Raw genomic sequence first — 21562 nt, forward strand, 5'->3', positions numbered from 1 at the left:
TTCATACTTTTCAGTAGATGTTGAATAATCCTTTCGTATTTGCAACATTTCAATTTACTATGATAGATCTATTTTAATGCAATATCCCCTACTTTTGGAGAGGCTGAGCACCTTTTCCTGCTACTGACTTCACTTGGAGTTATAGCTGCTCAGCAGCCATGATTAGTGGGCCTAGTATCTTCTTCCACAAAAGGACTTGATGAAGATTTGCATTGTTTAATAATAGTAACTTGCTTAATGATCTGCATTCCCTCCAAAAGAATATGTGACTGAAAAAAAAATTTAAAAAATTGAATATTGAAAAAAATACATTCTCAGATATTTTGGTTATAGAAATTGTTTTCAGACTATAAGAAGAGAAAAAGGGCTTGTAGGAAACAGTAACTACAACCAATTAAAACATGGTGCTTGTCTTCTGTTGTGACATCTATGAAAAATCTTAAGAACTAGTATTTCAATAAATAGACAAAAATTAATGGATTCTTAAATGGTGCATGTAATTCATATGTTATACAAAATAGTTATAGTTATTATTCATTCGAACTGATCATGTGGTCCTTCTTTGTAAAAGAAACATACTGAAAGCCAGTAGTAGGGTATTGGCTGATAATGCAATAATTTAGGTAAAGAACCATCTAATCTAATTAGGGTTAGAAACCCTTAAAGGGTCCTTGTCAAACTGCAGTTCCATGACAGGACAGTAATTTTTATTAACCACAGTTTACTGGAGGATGTTTCTCTGGCTCCGGCTGTTCTGCACATATTGTATATGCATACATTATTCAGTGTAAATAAGTTACACCCCTTTTACCACATGAAATTCCTAACTATGCTGAAGATCAGAGATCAGCTGCATGAATGAATTCAGAAAGAGATGCACATTTGGCTGATTTGAATTCAAAAGAAAACACTTTTTGATCTGAGCTTACTGTAGTGAGAAACTGCTGCTTCCATAAAATTCAAAGTAAATGCAGATAAGAATCTTTGTTTATTAGGAATAGTTTTTAAAAAGTTAATATGTCATTTTAGGCCACAGTACAATGAGCAGATTCAGATAGCACTGCTTAAATTTTACAGAAGATTTTATTTTTTTTTTAGAATTACAGTCTTCATAGCTTCTTAAAGGTATGAAAATAGGTTTCAGTTCAGGAACTAGCTGAATATCCTCAACAGTAAGATTCATGTTGTTTCTAGTGTTTTGTGAACAAGACAGGAAGGAAAGAAAGACTAATTTTTACTGGTATGATTCCCTCCTAAGGATCAATATATTGTCCCAATAATTAGGGCTCAGAGTCTGTTTAAGTTGCTGGTGCTAAATTTGTGGAGGTGAGTACAGTGAAGAGAGAGCATATGCTCCAGCCTTTCAACACATCCTGCAAACTGCTGGTGCAATGTATCCTGCTGTGTAGCCCTTTAGGAGAAACTGGATCTATGCCCTAATGGTAGAGTGGACACAGGGAGAGACAGTAGGCAGCTTGCTCCCTCTTTGTACCTGCTTTAAGAGCAACCCTTGTGGGACACATATCTCTGAGGCGGCACGAGTGGATACTGCAGTAATCATACATTCCAGTGATTTTGCACTCCTGTAGTTGAGGTATTTCTCTTAAAGATCACATCAGAGTTTTAAATTATAACATAAGACAGAGGCTGTACAACTCAGCTACAAATTCTGCACAAGAATAGAGAAAAGAACAGAGACAAGGGAGTAGCAGCAGCACTCTGAGGCAGCTGGGTCAAAGACCATGTCAGGATCCTGAAAAATCATAGAAAGACTCTATAGAGGCTGACAGATATATTCTCCAACAGCAGTAAAAACACTGGGACTGTATAAGCAGAGACTAGTTTGAAGAGCAGCACATTTGAAAGAATGTGAGGCATGGCAGGCCAAAATGACTTGGCATTAAAGGCACATCTCTGTGGTGGCCTACATGGTTCTAATGCTACAGAAATAGTGCAACAGATTCTTTACAGGAAAAGCTCAAATGGACAGGGGTGAGCATCTCTTACCTTCCTACTCTGCTCAACAGAGGAAATCAGCTTCTCAATTAATTTTTATAGGTTCTCGAATATTTTCTGAGGTACTGGCTCTGAGATGGATAACGCAAGCTCTTCCTTACCTGTCTTAGCAATAGCATCAAAACCCTTCCTTCTCCTTAGGCAACTACTACTTTAAAGTCTCTCTTTTCATCCTGTATAATAGGGATTGGAAAGGTTGGAGGCAGACTACATGAAGTGAAGTAAATCAATGAATAATTACTACCCTACATAGCAGAAGCAGCCAGCAGCACTCCTAAAAGAGTGAGACAGATAGACAGAGTTAATCTGCTGGTTTAATCCTGTCGCAGCAATCCAACCCCGCACACTGTTTCTTTCAGCTGAGAATGCATCAATGACTTTGCAGATTAAAAGAAAAAAAACCTCATCAGTCAAAAGCAGAAATACCCTAGACAAATAAAAAGTCAAATGCAATAATTCAATGAAAAAAATCTCACAAGCCAACATTCGACAAAAGTATATGATGCTTTTACAGCATTACTTCTAACAAAACAGGAAAGTCAGAAACAAATTAAATAATAAAATTTACTCTTTTTTATTCCAAACTATGTTCATCAATTATATAAATATCATAACGTATTTTTTTTCCCTCAATGGAAAGTTTGTTCAAAGTGTTTCGCTGTCTAAAACCATGGGTTCCCTAAATCCTCTTCACCCACCAATCATTTCTGAAGTTCTGGGGTCCTTTCCTGCACTGTAGATCACAGAATCCTCACCTGTCTATCAAATACATGACATGGATATACCTTTGCCCAAAAGTTCATACAGCTTATGTGATATGAAACACATGAATTTTACTGCAATACATAGAGTAGAACAAGTACATTTGCAGACATATTAAATTTTATATTATTTCAGAATTTGAGGAACAAAAAACTCTCATCTTACAGCTACAAACTTCTGTGAGAATCTCTAAACTGAAAGTCAGTAGAACAAAATCCATCATCCAGAGGTGCAGAAGGTATTAGGACATTCTGTTTTTATTGATCTGTGGACTGCTGGTCTCTTCTAATCAGAACGTCTATCTTACCTTGTTACTTCCAAACCATTAGTGCAGTCTAAAAGAAATATGTAAGTACAGGGGCTTTTAATTGCTTTGTATAAATTTAGAATTAGAAGTTCACAGGAGATGTTTCCATCTGATTTGTACCTTGCTTTTTTTCATTATTGTGCAGCTAGCAACCCAGGGAAGACTAGAACTATTAATAATCATTCGATCCTGTGCATGCACAGCATATTCAGCCCAGTAACAATGGTCCGACTCAGAAAAGAAACATAATTTGCAATGTAGTCCTCTAAAGGGCCATTGCATGCTAAATGATTCATTATTAATAAGAAAAGTTGCAAACAAGAACTGTTCAAAAATAGGTACAAATACATTTTAACCAAGCCACACCTTCTCACATGTCAAAATTGTCACGACCTACCTATAAAGGCCATTTAGAACTTCATGGTCACCACTGGTGTTTGGACTTTTCCACTTCTTTATCTGTGACAACGATGACAAACTTACTATTCCATTGTACAAAATTAGGCAAGTATTTTTACATCATAAAGTTTTAAGGATGTATTTCCTATTTTTTTTCAGAACTTTAAATCTAGGATGTTCTAAATATTCTGCAACCCTATAGTTTTTAAAATATTGGAGCAATATAAGCAACAATGAGGGATGTAGTGATTTAAGCTTTTTAATTTTGTATACAAGGCCAGTATGTGTTTTATCCTAGAGAATTTGTGAAATAATAGTACATTACCTTGTTGTTGCGGGGTTCCTTCTAAAAGTGGTTACCTTAAGAAACAGTAATACACTTTTAGTTATGCTTTTCTTGTGTGTCTACTATATATATACATCTATATATTACATACCATAAATCAAATGATTTTTTTTAAATGAGACGTGAGATGGAAGAACAATGGACTATTATGCAAAATATTGGTCTCTTTACAAAACTGCTTAAGAAAGATGTCAAAATTCTATCTTTTATCTGCTTTATTACTTACAATTCCATTTTCTTTTTTGTTTGTTCATTCTTAGTCTCACTGTGGAAACTAGAAATTGAAACCAATTGCATTGAAACCACTAGAGAAAGCAGCTGGTGATTTACTGAGTACAAGGCTGTTGTAAAGCCTGTGGGAGGCAGCGCGTCAGCTGAAGGCAATAATCTAGAATGTTGAGATATAGAGTCCATTGCTGTCTTCTGCCTTTCCCAACAACAATTTTACACCTTTTATGCCTTTCAAATATGGTGCAGCAAACAAGAAAATTGTCTCAAAAGTACACAATACTTCGTAGCAAAGCCTCCTCTACATTTTTTGCCATGCCAAGTTTTCATCAACAAACAAAATTAATTTCCTGGAAGTAGTGATCAATTTAGACATTAAGTAACTCTAGATTTCTGCTTTTCCTCAGAAAAAATCTCACATCTCACCAAACAGGAACAAGTGGTATGTTTAAGAAAAATATTGTATTTATATTAGAAATTGAAAGCAGCCAATAATCATACTAAAAATTGAACTCCAGTCTTGAGCTAAAACCTTCTCTAAGCTGTTTATCATCTTGATCAATGTTTAGAAATAAATGTTCCCTAGACTAAAAATTATCAATGTTAATTTGATTTACATGATTAATTTCTGCAGAAATAGTGATATTTCTGAGAATTAAGGCCAAAAATAAATAAAGTAATATAATTAAAATATCACTGTTACGAATCTGGAATCTATACAAATGTATTTACCAATATTTATAACTCTAATATATTTACTGTTATAATAATTTCCCAAGTTGCCATCAGTCATTACAAAACTAGGCAAAATCAGATATGTTTGTCTTTGAGATATTTTTTTTGTTTGGCTCCACTTCCCTGCATTAAACTTTGAATGGAGATGCCACAGGAGTGAAGCACAACTTCCCCTTTGGCCAGAGAAGCTCCCATTTGAGAGTCCAGATACACAGTTACAAAATACAAAAACATCAAGTTGTGTCTATATTTTTTTCTTCTTGTCCAGAGTGTAAATCTTTCTGGGAAAGTGAAATCAAGGAAGAGACTCCACAAGGAATAGATCATCATAAGCAAGTCAGGCATGATTCTGTGCAAAGGAATGACAACAAAAAATAACACGCATATGGATTCCCTAACCTTCTGGCCCATAAAGAGTTGCTCTAACTGCAGGTTTCCTTCTTGTGGGAGCAGGCCAAGGACATATTTGTGAGTCTGTCCACCATAAAGGCTCTGCTGGTCCAGACATTTCTGTACTCAACCATAAGCAATGTTACCAGGGTGGCTCGAAACTTTACAAAATAGTTGCCCACCAAAAAAATACAAGTGTGTCAAGCACTAGAAGTTTGCTGACAATATGCTTAGGACAATAAAAACATCAAAGAAAATTGTCTGTTTTCCTGATTTTTTCCTATCAAGACTTTAAGGTGAGCTGCCCATCAGCTATGCTTCTGTAGGTCCCAGCCTTCCACAGTCTCCATATCCTTTGGATTACATGGCAAACGGACCATGTAAGCTGCTCTTAAAGAAATTCTGTGTGAAGAACAGGTAGTTTTTTTCATCATAAAACTCTCTGTACTCCCTAACAGTTGTTTTGAATCATGTACTATATGTCCTTTTACTCTCCTATAAGAAACTCTGGAATATCTATATTTTAGGCACAGGGAACAACAAATCAAGATGCTATTTTGTTCTACAGACAACACTTGTGCTTTTCCCTTGTGTCTCCTCTAATTAAAATTAAAACTAAAAACTAACTTAGGAACTGATCCAGTACTCATGAGCATGCTGGAAAGCCTTAGTGGATGGTGGGTCAGCCAATTCATTTTTATATTCTTCTGTTACAGAGTAGTGCTCTATCTTATATTACAGCCACTGACTTTTCTTCTTTGGATTCATAAGATGAGTAGAGAAGAGGGAAGCACTGGCACTGCAAGGCCTAAGCAGAGGAAGGGCAGTAGTAACAGATGTGAAATTGCAGGAAGGTGAAGAGCGTTTTATAAAAAAAAAGGTAGGGTAAGCTGTCAAACAATAGCAGGGCAGGAAAGCTGACAGGAAGAGGATCACAGGCAGAGAAAGGTGTTAGCGAGTATGAAAGAACAGCCTGCTCAGCAATTCTGGAGACAGAGTCACAAGTCAGCCAGGAACAGATACACACAAAGGAAGAAATGGTTAAAGGAGCTTCCTTGCTAATGGGACAGAACTAGTTCTACTACTGAGGCTGGAGAGATGCTGAACGAGACTGCTACATCCTTTATATATTGATAATCCAGTACTCACCTGCTGTCAGCTTGCAATACTCTAATGGAAGGATTATGAGGCTCCACTAACTTTCTTCAAGCTTCATATTTATTTAAAAAAATAAGATTTTCATTACCTCTTCAGCAGACAGCAGTGCAGATATATATCAAAGCAAGAGGTAAAATTTTAATCTAGTTACTCTGGTCATTCGCTTTTGAATTTTCTATTGACTGTTCATAAGCACACTCAGCTCTCCTAAGCACAATCTCACAGAGAGCAGGACTGGATATAAATAGAGGTAAACAGACAGGTCATATGATTACTCAACAAGTAATCTTCAAAATTAATAGAAGAAGCAACATTGCACCTATTTTTATTATGAAACTACTAATGGACCTCACAGAGATCACTACACAGCTATGAAATGGAAATAACACGACTTATCCAAGCCATATTTGAACCGGAGCACAAGCTCCTAGTACTGCCCAGTGGCCTTGCAGCAGACGATTGTAAAAACTAAAATTTCTCTATAATTAATTAGAATCAGCTGTGTATTGGCAAATTGAAAATACCCTCAGAAAATACATTTTCTTTAATAAGTTTAAATTAATCAACAAATACACTGTGCATATGTAAACAAGACAGTGAAAGGAAAGCATCACCGTAAGAGTAAAATGATCACTATAATCTCCACAGAACTCAAAATTATGTAGGAATGCTTTGTATATCTCAAACCCATAGCGCCCTGTGGCAAAATCATTCTGGCTTTTAAAAGGAAAATGTATTAAAATTGATACACTCTCTTTGAAACAATTAAACTCAATCTTCTCAAGCATTAATTGAGACTATTGTCATCCTCAAACTAGACTGATAACATTTATCAGCCACTCAAAGTCTAAAAAATACTGCCATTTCAGGTATGCTGTGAAGTTATCAAATCTTTACCCCATCGGTGTATTCCTTTTTTTTTCTGCTAATGTAGACACTAATGAAGGAAAAGAAGGAAGAATTATAATATAGCCAAAAAAGAGAATGAGTACATTCAAACGGCTTTTTTTTTACTTTTCAGTAACTCATTAGTCTCAGGACGCATGGTCAGACTGGCGATCCCAGCAAACCTTTTTTAATTGCACATTCTATCTGCCCCTGTTCCATGCATTCAACCTGCAGAGAAGAAAGACATTTAAAGATTACCAAGGCAAGTTTGTAATGAAGCGGATACCTCTTTGTCTGTCCTTGCGCCAACAGCAGCAGAAGGGATACTAATTAGAGGGTGAATTATTAGCTTCCCATGGTGCTCTGCAGGGGCATTAAAAATGAGTGTAGTTTGTTGCTTTCCTTTTAGATGGTTAGTACTGGTTTAATATATTCTTGTTTCTAGGTGAGCAGCAGGGGACAGTTTTTATTATTATAATTGTTGCATAATTACTGGCCTAAGGTTGCCTATTGTTAAATAAAAATGCTGAGATACTAATGTTTTATTGAACAGTACAAGTAGATAAAATTGTAATATATTTTCCTGAACAATATAAGCTTGTTATCTGGCAGCTCGGTGACAACTCTAAGTTGTCTTGTGGGTAAAGACCCCAATTTTTTGCAAAGGCTAAATATAAAATGTGCCTTTCTAAAACTTGAAATACATTCAACTTAAACAAAGAAGTTTTATTTCCATTTATTCCAAAGATAGTATCCAAGTCTGGGTACATAACCTAAACAGATTTTACCTGATGATGATCATGAACTGACCTCAGAATTAAAAGTTGCAGCTCTCCTTTTTCTGCTATCAGAAACATACAAATATAGTCTAAATTTTTTGCCCATATTTTGCCTTTACAATAATCCAAAATTGAACTAGCAATGTAAATTAAATAAAAAAATAACTAAAATAAAAATAAATTAAATTAAGAAACATTCAATATAAAGCCAAACAATAAATTCATAAAATCTTCCTCGCTCCACCTTAGGTAGCAGAAGAGCTGCCTGAATTTGTAGCAAAGAGGTTTTTATACTTCATCTCAATTTCCTGTTGTGGTTCCTGCATGTCAGTAGGTAACAGGCTATTTAGATGTCCCATGGTTTATCCAGGTGGAGCTCTATCTGCCAAGCCACCTGCTCTGCATCCAAACTCCCTCTGGAGAAGCATGGTGAATGCGAAGGATCAGCTCCTGTCACTTGTGTCTAAGTCACATTCACACAGATTTCTTTCTAAATCAAGCAAATTCTAAATGTAAGTCTTCAAACAACTATCCTAAGTAAACCAAACGCTATTTTAACCTCATCTGGTTCTTTCTACAAAGGAGGAGCATGAGGACATAGTAGAAAGGCAATTATTTGTAATACTTTTCAAAAGAAATTATTTTAATGAAATTTTGCCACAAGTCAGTTAGAAGGTTGCTTAGCATTGCACTGAAGCTGATAAATTACCAGCAAAGATTACTCTTATTATTTTTTAATAGCAAAACCTCTTTATTTTTTTTACTTTCAGAAAACTAAAACAACTAAGAAACAGTTAAAATTGAAGAATAATTAGAGGACAGAAACTAATTAGCTGTCTTAAAGAAGTCTTTAAATGATCTATCATTGCTTTTTTTTCTTGTTGAGCCTTCTAAACTGAAGAACAGTGTCAGAATTTTAAAGGTCTGGAGACACTGTTCTGTTGCCTTAGAAGTCATTCTTCCTCTTGATGCCTTCAGCTTCTTAGGAAGCATCCCTGAAACCCTCAATTCCACCAGCTCATTTGAGGTGCTGTGGTTATGAAGAACATTTTGGAAGCAAAAAGTAAATGCTTTAAAACTTCTACTAAATGACTTTTTTTTCTCTAAATCATGACAGACACTAAAATTCTTCAAGAGAAGTACTTGTAGCAAGGCTCCTCTAGTGAATCCAAACACACAATACATTTCAGGGAAGAAATACTTCAGTATTATTATATAATAAAAGTAAAGAGGACTACACTGTCCATTCACAGCTGGTGGAATACTGCACACAATAGCCACCTTTCCCTACTCAAGTCATCAGTATCCTTATTTAACTTCTTCCACCTTGACCTAGAAAATACATCAGTCATTTCCTATTTCTGTAATGAAATGCTGATCTACGCAAGCCTGTGCTGGCAGCTCTATCCAGTTCTTTCACTGCAACGTTCTGCTGGCTGCCAATCCCCAAAAACCCCTCGGTGTTGTTGAACAATAAGGGATCACTGACCTTTCCTTCCTCTCCAATGAATGAACTATTTAAAACCTAAGGCCACCGTAGAGATAACACAAACTAAGGAACTGATGGCAGGTGTCATCAGTGGAGTGTTATGCTGTTGTGATTAGAAGTTTTATGTGTGCAATATTTATATTGCACAAACATCTCACAGCTAAGACAAAAGAAATGGTTGTGCGGGTTTTGTAAACTTCATCTAAAACAAAAACCTGGTATTTCTATCAAACCTAACTTTGCATTTCTGATGCAGAAACTTCACTATTAAAAAATCTCACCGCTTCCCACAAAACCCTTGGTGCAAGCTATTGTTGCTTCTTTATATATTTTTAAAAGATTTTTCAGAAAGTGCAGGAAGAATTCCATACAGTTTCTTCCATTTTAGGAATTTGCATTATTCAGTACTCCTATTAAAATTATTTAACTTTTTCTTCCTACTTGTACCAATCTCATTTTTTCTTCTGGCCTCAAATTTCTTTTTATCTTATTTTTCTGGTGTCGATAACCCCATGGTTAAACCTAGAAATCTTCAGTGACTATGCTTATGTAGCTCTGTGGAACTTTATGGAAACAAAACCGATAGGAAAAAAATCCCTTGGCTTAGATCCATAAATTCAGATATCAAAGCATTAAAATTCACTGATCACTTAAAAGAATGTGCTAATTTCAGCCACCTCTTCAGACTCCATTCCAATAAATACATTTTAAGTACGTGCCTAAACTGAGTTAGAAACAGCAATAATTTATTTTCATTTCAAGCTTTCTGCTTTAGAAATGCAAAAAAAATATATTAAGTCTCTATGAGCATTTTATGTCCAGAGAGTGATTACACAAGTGCTAGTCTATGAGTGGGATCATATAGTTGCACAGAGACAAAGGAATGAAGCATCCTCTCTCAAACACCTCTGGAGAGGACTTAGGATCTTTGCACTAACAGGTAACACTCACACTGTCCCTGCAAAAGAGGTACAATTAGTGATGAGTGTCTCTGCTGGCCAGGCAGACACTTCACAGAAGGAAAGCTTTGATGTGAAGCAGTTGAAGATTTTGCAACTCCAAACCCAAAACAAAAGAAGGTGCTATAATAAACTAGAACTCTTCATCCCAACTTGTGTCAAAGGTCAGTCTGGCCTGTTCACCCATTTAAATTATTTATACGGACACACAACACAATATCAGAATAATTCACAATCTGTAACACCTCTGTAAGAGGTGTTTAGAGTTATTAATCAATGGCTCCAGAGTGGCACACAACTGCTATTGCCTTTCACTGTGAACTAGGTGACAAACCTGTCTGTTTTTCTCCTGTTTCCATCACTAGCTAGTTATAAATCCAGCCTGAAGACTCCAGTACTGTAACAGGGTTCATTCACAAAGATTCAGTTGAGGGACATGAGCCAACCTGACAAAATGAACTATGAGACTTATCATTTTAAGTAAAACCCAGCTAAATTTTTTTACATAATTTCTGTTAAAATTAATCATGAGTGTGTTATGAGGTAATACAGTATTTGTCCAGAATGACTGCAGTGAGCCTCCCAATTGAAATGTTTTATTCCTTGGAACCAACAAACATTTCTCTTAATAGTAAATCAAGCAGCATCAGAAAGAGCCACTTTAGTGCCTTGCATTGATGTAGTTATTAAGTATTTGCATCATAGGCTGCTTTCTATAAGAATAATAACAACTGTGTTTGTGATCATGAATTCTGTGAAACTAAAGACCAATCTTTGTCTCAGCAAGACCAAATAGGATTGAGCAGCACCTTAAAGGTCTCATTGTGTAAGCCTCACTGGATTTGCTTTCATCATATTATTTAAAAGAGAAGGGATTGCCCAAAGCAAGGGTAATCAAGACCTAGAGAGAGTGACTGCTTAAGCAGAATGACAGATGAATACAGCCACTGTAAAAAAAAGAGAACACTAAGGAAAAGATCATTTAAAATAGGAAAGCAGAGAAAACACCTTCAAATGCTTTCTTTTTTACAACTCTGTGATTACTAGAGATATTTCTTGCCTGAAATATGAGTGTCCATTAAGCTGAAGTTTGAGATAGTGAGGAAGGAGAATCAAAACTTAGTATTAGGAGAATAGAATCCATTCCCTGAGCTGGATTTATCTTGTTCTTACCCTCTTTACAAAATATGGAAAAGATACTGCATGGTTAGATGCACAGCACGTTGGGTAAATATTTTTAATCTCTTTCCCAAATATGCATATGGTGAAAATTTTTCCAAGAAAAATATAGAAATTGCATAATGATATATAGGTGTTTTAAGTGACAGCAATGACATTTTTTAAAAAAGTGGAATGTAAGATACTGTGGGACAACTTCCAAAGAGATAAATAGAGTTACCATAATGTAAAAGGTGGTTGTTTTGCACCAGGGGAAAAGGGCAGATGGGTGAAGGTGAGAGAGAGAAAGAGATGGGGAAGGGAAGGGAAGGGAAGGGAAGGGAAGGGAAGGGAAGGGAAGGGAAGGGAAGGGATTTCAGAGAAGAGAAGGGGAGAGGAGAGGGGGAGTCACTACAGGAGCACTATATGTTGCTGCAGAAGTATGGAGGGCTTGGTAGGTGGATGAAGAGTAAACCTGCAAGTGCTCTTTGGAAGCTTTGTTCAGTCTCTCACATAGGTGTGGGAACTTAACATTGCCTGGCAGCTATCATATATCTAAATGAGAGCAATTGTATGAGCTGGGAACATCATATGTAGTAGAATACAGGGGATATAAAGTCAGCCTAAAGCCCTCAGCATGGCAACAACAAATAAAGCATGGGAACAGCTTATCCTCATGTTTGCAGTTTCTGTAGCACTTCACTGACTACTATGGTCTATTTAGCATGAAAGCTAATCATAATTTTAAGTCCCATTGGACTGTCAGAACTTTAAAAAGTGGTCTTATTGTAATTAACAGAGACTTTAGAAGTTAATTTCATGCTAGATCAAAAAAAAATGATTATTGCAGCATCACACATGTATCTAGCTACTGGCTGAATATTCCAGCAGGTCAAAAAGGTGCCAAAAGGTAAACCTCTCTTACAGTCAGAACAAATTGATTTACTGCCAGTTAACATAAATATTTAATTATTGATTTGGGTTTTGGTAAACAAAGAAGACAAATATTTGCCTAGGGAAAATACCAGGCTCAACTTCATTACCTCACTCCAGACACCTCTCCTTGCTCCCTTGCTATTGCTGTAGGTCACACTCAGACCCTTCAGGGAGGCAATGAGTAGTGCAGGCACTTGAGGCCACTGTACAGAGGTTTCTCTCTGCCATTCCCTGTTTCTCACTCATTTTCTATGCTCTGCATGGGTCCTCCACAGGATGCAGTCCCTTCAGCAATGAACCTGCTCTGGTATGGCCTTATCCACAGGCCACAGTCCCTCTGGGGGTATGTGTGCCCTACTGTCAAGTAACTGTTCCTCTGATCTCGTTGTTTGTTCCCTCTGTTCCCTCCTTCCACATATTCTTCTGTCCTTTCTTAAATATGTTTTCACAGAGGTGCCACAAACTCCTGGAAATGGCTTAACTTTGGCAACTGGTGGGTCTATTGCCAAGCTGGCAGGGAACAGCTGAGTCTGGCACAGGGCAGCCCCTCAACTGCTCCCACAGAGGCCATTGAACCTTGTCCTTTACACCCAGTACAGAAGTCAGCAATTATTAATCTGATGCTGATCTGTAAAAAACTAGGGAAAATAAGGACATATCAGGAACTTTCGTCTTGAGAGAGAGAGAAAACATTTGAAAAATCAAAAGGGGATTTCTGAACCAATTGGTTATGAATGCAAATGAAAGATAAAAGAAAGAAACTTAGTCTTTTTTACAAGTTCATGCCACTAATATTCAATGCAATCAGAACTTGGAATAGTGCAGAAAGATAGTCCTGGGGTTAATGTCATTAACATAAAAAGGCTAACACTAACTCATTCACAGTCTGCCTTTTGTTCCTTCCTATTTATTAAATCAGTGTGGCTGTAATTCTACTTAAAGGTGACACTTTGATGTATTTAACTATGTCAAGGAGGGTTCCATTCAAACCCCCTTTAATAAAAATGTTCTTAAAATCATTTAGGGTGTTTAGGAGACTGTTGGCCTCCTTTTTTTTCTATTTTCCTCTGCAACTCATGGATCACTAATGATGGCATTTTCACCAAGCAGCAGTGACATGCTAAATTAGTCTATATCCTTTTGGCAATTTAACAATGAGCATCAACCACTAAACTTTAGAACCAAACAATATCATTGATACAAAACTAGGAGTTTTTTGAAGAAAGATAATTAGAAGAAGAAAAAAGAATGTTTAATGCTGAATTTTTTAATAAAATGGATGCAAAATTAAACATGTAAAACATGACAGATGAAGAAGCCAAAAAGACATATGATTTAGTAAAGTATAAAATGCAAACTGTTCATTCCTATTTATCACTACAATAGGGAAATGTCAAGGAGTTTTAATGCTTAATGAGCCCATCAAGCTTAGTATGCACCAACTGTAACATTTTAGCTAATTGGCTACAGCATTTTTGTCTTCAAAGTCCATTTTCTGTGGCCTCTTCCTCATCCTCTTCCCTTTCACCATGGCAGTGCAAAAACTCTGAACATCTGGCCTGGACTAAATTACACCTTTTACAGTGCACAAGGTAGCTTGGGGTTCATTCTGAAGGCAGTTCAGACAAGATTTCAGAAGAGATTTTTTGCTTTTGGCGTGGCTGACATTTGTTTTGATAGATTAAAACATGGTTACTATAAGCAATGGTGGAACAATAATCAGGATGTTGCCTCACCTTTTATACATCCTCACATTAAACAAAAAAATAACCTTGCTAAGCTATCCATATCAGACATATAGTACTGATACCAGATTTGTAGTACAGAAAAATAAATTACTGGGATTATATTAACCAATATTCTGAGAGATCTTTAATCTCAACACAAAGTCTACTCTTGGGAACATGAGGGAGGATTAAGCTAGAAGCTATTTTGGACACCTCTGTCTGTAGCTTCGATATACATACCCCACATGGCTTTGTGCTAGAAACAAGAGCGCAGAGGTACAGGGACACAAACCATTTTTCACTGTCACTCCAGAATGAGTGTTTGCCATAGAATACACAGTCTAGAATATATGCTGACTGATGAAGAACATGATTACTTCACAGACTGTCTTTCTTTTTTTATGCAGTTATAATTGAAATGCAATGTAAATGTACCATCATCTTTCCAAGTTTTACATCATCCATTGAAGCCAACTTCATCTAACATTTGAAAACATATCCACAGCTGACTGTGACGTTTCTTTGGAGGTATCTGAAATTGGTATGTTTGTTTTGGAAGCTACTGGAGCAGCCCATGTAGAAGAACATCTAGCCCAGGCATATTTGCCAGGCAATGACTTATATAGGCTGATACCAGAAAAGTCTGTGATACCCAGAAAAGTCAGACAAGTCTGACAATAGGTGAATTTCAAAGCTGTACAGAATGATTTCGAAGGTATTTGAGCCACGGTAGACTTAACAAATAAAAGCAAGGACATGAGTCCAATTGCTAGTAAAAGAAACCATAGGCACATCTTTCTAGATCACTGGATTTTTAAGATCAGGAAATCAGAGAGCAATCTGTGTTCAAATCTTGAATCTCCGAATTTGGAGGAAGCCAAGTAAGCACATGGCTGGTTACGGTTTTTCTGGATCTATTTTTTTCTCATAGATATTAAAGAACTACTCTAAAACTTCCCATTAAGATTATCTAGTAAATTTAACTTTGCTCTTTTAAAACAAAATATTTCCTAAATAAAATAGAGGCAAGCCACACCTAATGGGTGTCACACCCTTCCATTTGTGGGCGTTATAGGTTTAGGTGTGTTTTTTTCTTTTCAGTCTGGAATAATTATTGTTACAAAACAAATGGTTTGTGTGTGCAGTAGTTAGGTGAAAAACAGTTCTTTTAGAAATGCACTTAAGCATGTGCATAAACCCCCTTAAAGCCAAGAGACTCATACTATACTTAAAACACTTCCTTGTATATTCATATATTGAAGCATATAATGTCTGTGATTCACAAGATCAAGAAATGTAAATTAGATTTGTAACTTGAGTTTCTTTAACACAAATTAAATAATTAAATAGTTATTATTCAAAAATAAGATCAGAGAACAATCTGATGATCTGATAATTATGAGATAATCTGCTGGGTATTTTTCTAACCTGAAGTTACACTGCTTTAAGAAAATAAAAACTATATCATTAAGAAACGCCTAGTCCTTGTAGAAACCATGCATTGGATTCTCTCTCTGCAGAAATCAATGACAAGAATCTCTTTTTGGTTTCACATTTGGTTTCACGTTGAATTATCTTCCTATCAGTAGAAGAGGCAATGCTGAAGATTATCCATTCACCACAGGCTTAAATTAAGACAGTAGGGAAGATTTCATCTCCTCCCTCTAAATAGTGCTGCCTCTTTAAGTCCCAGTAAATATGTTTTATTGGTATTAGACCTCAAAGATCAAAAATATCACAATGACAAAAATAACATGCTGAGTGATTGATACATATTACCATTGTTAAGAGGCAGCTGACACCAGCTGGCTTCATGCTTCATCCAGCCTGCCCATTAAACCTGCCTCGCTGCTCCGAATGGGTTCATATAGCAGGGTCTCTGGCAAAACCTTGGAATGCTGACAAGCCACACAATCATAACTATTCAATATAGTGTGCATAATCATACCAGCAGGGAGACAAAAGATTATTATTATCACTGAACAAGTAAAAGGTACAGAGCTTTGCTGAGTAACATTAGCACTTGAATGCTATATAGTAACAGTGTCTTTCAGATCATCCCGACTGGGAAGTGTTGCTCCTTTCATCTCAACAGCTGCTAAGCTTCACTAGGTTGCAGAATGACAAGTGTTAAAAAAAAAAAAAAAAAAGAGAGAGAGAGAAAACTAAAAAACAAACAAGTAGAAGTTGGAGAGAAAAAGTGGCAGGAGGGAAACGAAACTGAGAAATATATGCAGTTGATTAAGTGGCTGAAACCACCAGTTTTGTGTTATGTATTGATCCTCACACTTTTTTTTTATTTCTTTGATTGATGACAATGGTGTTTCATGTCAACTCAAGCCACAATAATATTTTACTACCACGTTTGTGAAAGCTGAACTAAATGAGAACAATTGGATCAGAAGTCCCTCAGTCACATTTCTTTGATTTAGTGAAGCAGGAGCTTATCTTTATTGTGCTGTTGCTAAAACCATCAGTAATTAGAGCTGAGTGCTTAAATCTTTGAAGTTCATCAAATAACATGCCCAACATGCTTGTTTATTGCAGAGATGTGCTAAACCTTTAAGTCAACTAGACCAGCAAAAGCAGTCCTGTGAAGAACTGAAGAACCACAGGAAGTATTTGTTAGTTAGAATAATTTTAGGGGCAAAATATGTCCATTTTCTTTAAAATATTATTCATGAAATAGCTCCCAAATTGTTTGAGGAATGCAGAAACAATATGGTTTTTGCCAATGGTTCCCATGAAAATGGATGGTTGCCATGAAAATGGAAATGTACAACATTCAGAAAGTAACACCAATTAAAAACAATGAGGTTCTGATTGGGGGGTGGAGGGGAACCAAACCAAAACCAACCAACCAACCAACTTGTTGGTTCACTTCCATTCAGCAACACTACTGAGAAATTTATTGGCTTTTGAGAAGGGCCTTAAGAACACACTTAGAAGAAAGCATAGTGTAAATTCAGGACTCTGCTCTGTGACGTGTTTCTCTGCAGAGAGACACACTTGGTGTATTTGCATTTCTCCCCTCTACCTGTAAAATAGTGATACAGAAAAGACTCATGCATATGATGGGTATGAATGTTGTCTTGATAGACAAACAACAATGTAGGTCTCCCAGAGATCTATAAAAATCTGCCCTCATCACTTCAGTGCAACAGCTCATAAAATGCTGTAGACTCTGTAGTCTTTTCGTTGTCTACTGGAGTAAAAAAAATTAAGAAACCCATTGTTAAAAGAGAGATGGAGTTTAATATGAGAGAGTTAGAAATCTTATAGAAATGTGATGGGGAATTCAATTACTGACTTAATGCAATCAAGTGCTGATAAGCCATGACTCACTGAACTGCTTTGGAATAGCATGGGCTCATATATCACTTCTTTTAAACATTTCAGTTTAATCCTAATTTTTACCATTCAGGTTCCCCAAATAAGAGAGAATTCATACCAAACACAGATTTAAGGAAGTGTAGTAGGTGATAATGCTGTTCATCATATTTTAAAAGATGCCAATCATTTTTACCAGTTAAACAGAAGTTACTAGTTTAAAATTAAAATTCAGTAGTTGTAGTAGTTAGCAAGACATTCCAGTCTGGTTGTTTTATCATACTAATGCCTTATCTGCTGAGTCATAAATATAATACCCCGGAAAAAATTAGTATATTATAAAATACTCTGTTTTATCTGACAAAAAGGAGGAAAACAGATTGGAGAAACAGGCTTAGCATGACCAAGAGCCACTTGCAATGTGAGGCTTTACTGTTATCTCTTCCCAGTGGCCTGACCAGTTGCTTTAAGCAGAGAACCTCCCATTTTCCCAGGCAGCATGTCAGCCTTGCTCAGCAGCAAGAGCAACAAGTTTTCTTTCAGACATGATCAGCACCTCACAACAGCACAATGTGGGGCATGGAACCTGCACTTCTGTATGATTCGAATAGTCCTCGCTCCAGTTCTGCTGTGTGGGTGCAATTCTTCAGTTAAGCTGGTTTTAGATGTAGACCTGTATACACTGTGACCACTCTGGTGTACTTGGGTCCTGGTTCAAAACTTAATTCCAATCTACATCATTGTTCCCATTGGCTCTGGCAGACTTTAGCTTAGGCCTTTGATAAGCATTTCTAGGAGCTATCCCCTTCCCTCACCTGGTTTACAAGTAGATCACTTTTTGTTATTTATGCAGGATAGTGCTGTGCAATGCACAAATAAGATATAGGCTGAATACTTTGTCTTTTGAGCTCTCCATGGGGAACAATAATCCTGTTCATGCTTCTCAGGTATTTTACCAGCTATGCTGATATAGCATAATTAAAATTCAGGATCACAAAAATCCTAATGCAACCACTAAAAATTTGGCATCCTATTTTTAATTCAGGTAGTTTGAATTCAAAAATATCTAACTTAAATCCAGTCTGGCAAATTGTAGTGTTACAAACCTGAAATACAAACATGATTATCAGCAAATCACCAGCTAGTGATTTGAGTGGCTTTATCTACTTCATCTACATACCTTATGTGTACTTGCCTACCTTTAGTTGTGGGTGTGTTCCTCTCTTTTTAAGAAGGTTTGTAATGAAACTGGTATCAGGTTATGTGATATGCACTTATCACACAGTGCAGTAAGTAATCATCTGCCATAATGCAGGATGGAAAGGAACTGCCTGAATGCTGATCTCTTCTTTTCCAGAGTCTTAACCACTGCACACAATTTTACTGACAACAGAAGAACCATTCATGTTTCCTGTACAAGTCAAAGTGTGTGTGCACCATCCTTTCCTCATAAGAGACATAATCTAAGTCCTGGCTTTATGTAATATGGTCAGTAAAGCCAAGTGCATCTTCTGTGCAGTTCTACTGAAGTCATCATAAACTTTTAATATACACAAGTCTATCACATAAAAACCACATTTCTTAAGTTCTCACACAAAGATGCTACATGAAGCAAGAGTAGCCACTGGCCACTGAAGTTTTAAAAAGGCCCTGTTTTGGTATTGTTACACTTAATAAAATAAACAGTACTTCCATATTAGTATATAGTTTATAAGCAGTCACTATAAAGCTAAAAATATGTCAAATACATCCTAGATAACTCTAATCAAATTATATAGTCAAACATCTGAAAACCTAAGAAAGAACTACACCCTGTTATCAAAATCTATACAGAGAGCATGACATTGAAAACATGCTAATCAAATGCTCATCTCTCCATAATGCAAAAGGGTGGTTCCTATCATTTCAGAGACCTCATATCACTGGAGGGCTTTTTTGCAAAGATTGTTTTTTGCATGATCAGTCTTCCAAGACCTTCCCATTATCGAAAAATGCAGATATTATTTATGTTTGATATTCAGTTTTCCATACAAATTTAACGATCCTCATCTTTGGGCCTCTCATTTTAAATGCTTTGGAAACATCAAGCTGCAGAGCTAAAAAGCTGAAAAAAGAGTCCCAAATTTACCAGGGCAAATTAGTGTACACTTATATCAAACATGCTGACATATTTGAGAAAATAAAGTGGCCATATTTATTCACATTGCTATCCTCTTCTCTATCACCTGTCATTGCATTTTTAAAAGACTAGCTCACTAAAGGTGTCTCTCTTAAGTTTAAATAAATGTTTTAAATAAATGTTTAAAGAATATGAAAAATGGAACAGAAATTGAAGAAGATAGATGGTCAAGAGGGTATTTTTCAAAAGTATGTATGATCAACAGAAACAGATTTCTGACAGAGATTTTTTTCTTTTTACATTGAAGGAAACATAAAAATTATCTACAATTCTTTATGAAAGAGCAATTTTTTACAACTTTTTTTTTACTGCAAAAGCTTGTTAGTGATCAGGAGAAAAGAAATCTTGCTCAAGCATCATTCTAACATACCTCTTCTAGTAATATTAAATCATTTGTTTTTTTGTCAGAAGAATTTATTTATATTGCCTTATTTTAACAACACCCATAGTGTTCAACACCTTACTAATATAGATCAAGCCAAGGACCAGTACAAAAAAAGTTATAAAAAGAAAAGTATTAAGCAGAGGAAGAAAATATCAATACAAACATTATTCACTTCAAATTAGGAATCTGGATGGTTCCACAAAAGACATGGACAATAGTGATACATGTAAATGTTTGTAACACTGGAGAAAAAATTACTCGAATGCTAGACAGCACATCCTGCAAGTTCTTGTTAGATTTCTGTGGCTGATAGATTGCTACTCATTTTTATCAGTGTTGTAAAATTACCTTATCATGCTCAAGTCTTTGTTTTGCTAGGCAAAATAAAAACAAAAATACGCAGTAAAATATGTCCCAGCTCCAACAACTTTACATTAGTAACAAAGGAGAGCTCTGGGATCAGTTTCCTGAAATGCACAGGAAATCTTTGAAACGAAACAGGATTTTTAGAGACACTCATCTGGATCTAAAGCCTGTAGAGCTGTCAGAAGCTGCTGAACAGAAACGCTAAAGGACTGCTCTCGGAAGGCTGCAGAAGAAGGGCTGTGAGTGCCATGTGGAAGTAACCCCAGATTTAATCAATGTTAGTCTGACTGTTAGAGAGCTCTAACAACTGAGCAGCGTGGGCCTCAAACACTCCTGGTGAGTCTCTTGACTAACTGAAGCAACTTATATTTTGTCCAACTGGATACAAGCAAAAATAGCTTTAAGGGAGAAAGGACACAGAGCCAAATATTTTTGAGCTAGGATCCTCATAAACAGCCATCCCTGAGAGGAAGTAAGATGAACTCTGTCTACTTTATTGTTACAAATAAAATGAAACACCAAAGAGGAGTAAGACTTTAGGTAGCATGCGGACTGCATTGGTGGAGCAGGTTGGGAAATGTTTCTGCTTATCATATCACATAATGTAATGCAGAGGGAGATAGAAACTTTATCTATTTGATTCTTTACCGCAAATGAATTTTTTTACTTGTCAAAATTGTATCAAAAACCCAGTGGAAAGAACAGACTATTCTTTTTAAAAGTAAACAAACAAACAAGACAGCTTTGATTTGAAATGAAAACAAACAGCTCTGAAAGGATATGCTTTCATTATTTTGGAGACCTTGGCATTCTTGCAGATATATTCATGAATTAATCATTGAAAAACTTAAACTTGAAAAAATCATGCATTTTCCCATGCAAATAATCTCTAAAGAGTACTGAACTTGGTTATTAAACTACAGTTCTTCAAACTCCTTGTATGAGGAATCTGTTTCACACACAGCTAACTGAAAGATTAGTGTGACATTAAAGTTCCTGTGATCTTGCAAAACCAAAGAAAGCTG

This window comes from Neopelma chrysocephalum, unplaced genomic scaffold (assembly GCF_003984885.1).
Source record: "Neopelma chrysocephalum unplaced genomic scaffold, ASM398488v2 Primary Assembly neopelma1_68, whole genome shotgun sequence".
NCBI classification, from domain to species: Eukaryota; Metazoa; Chordata; class Aves; order Passeriformes; family Pipridae; genus Neopelma; species Neopelma chrysocephalum.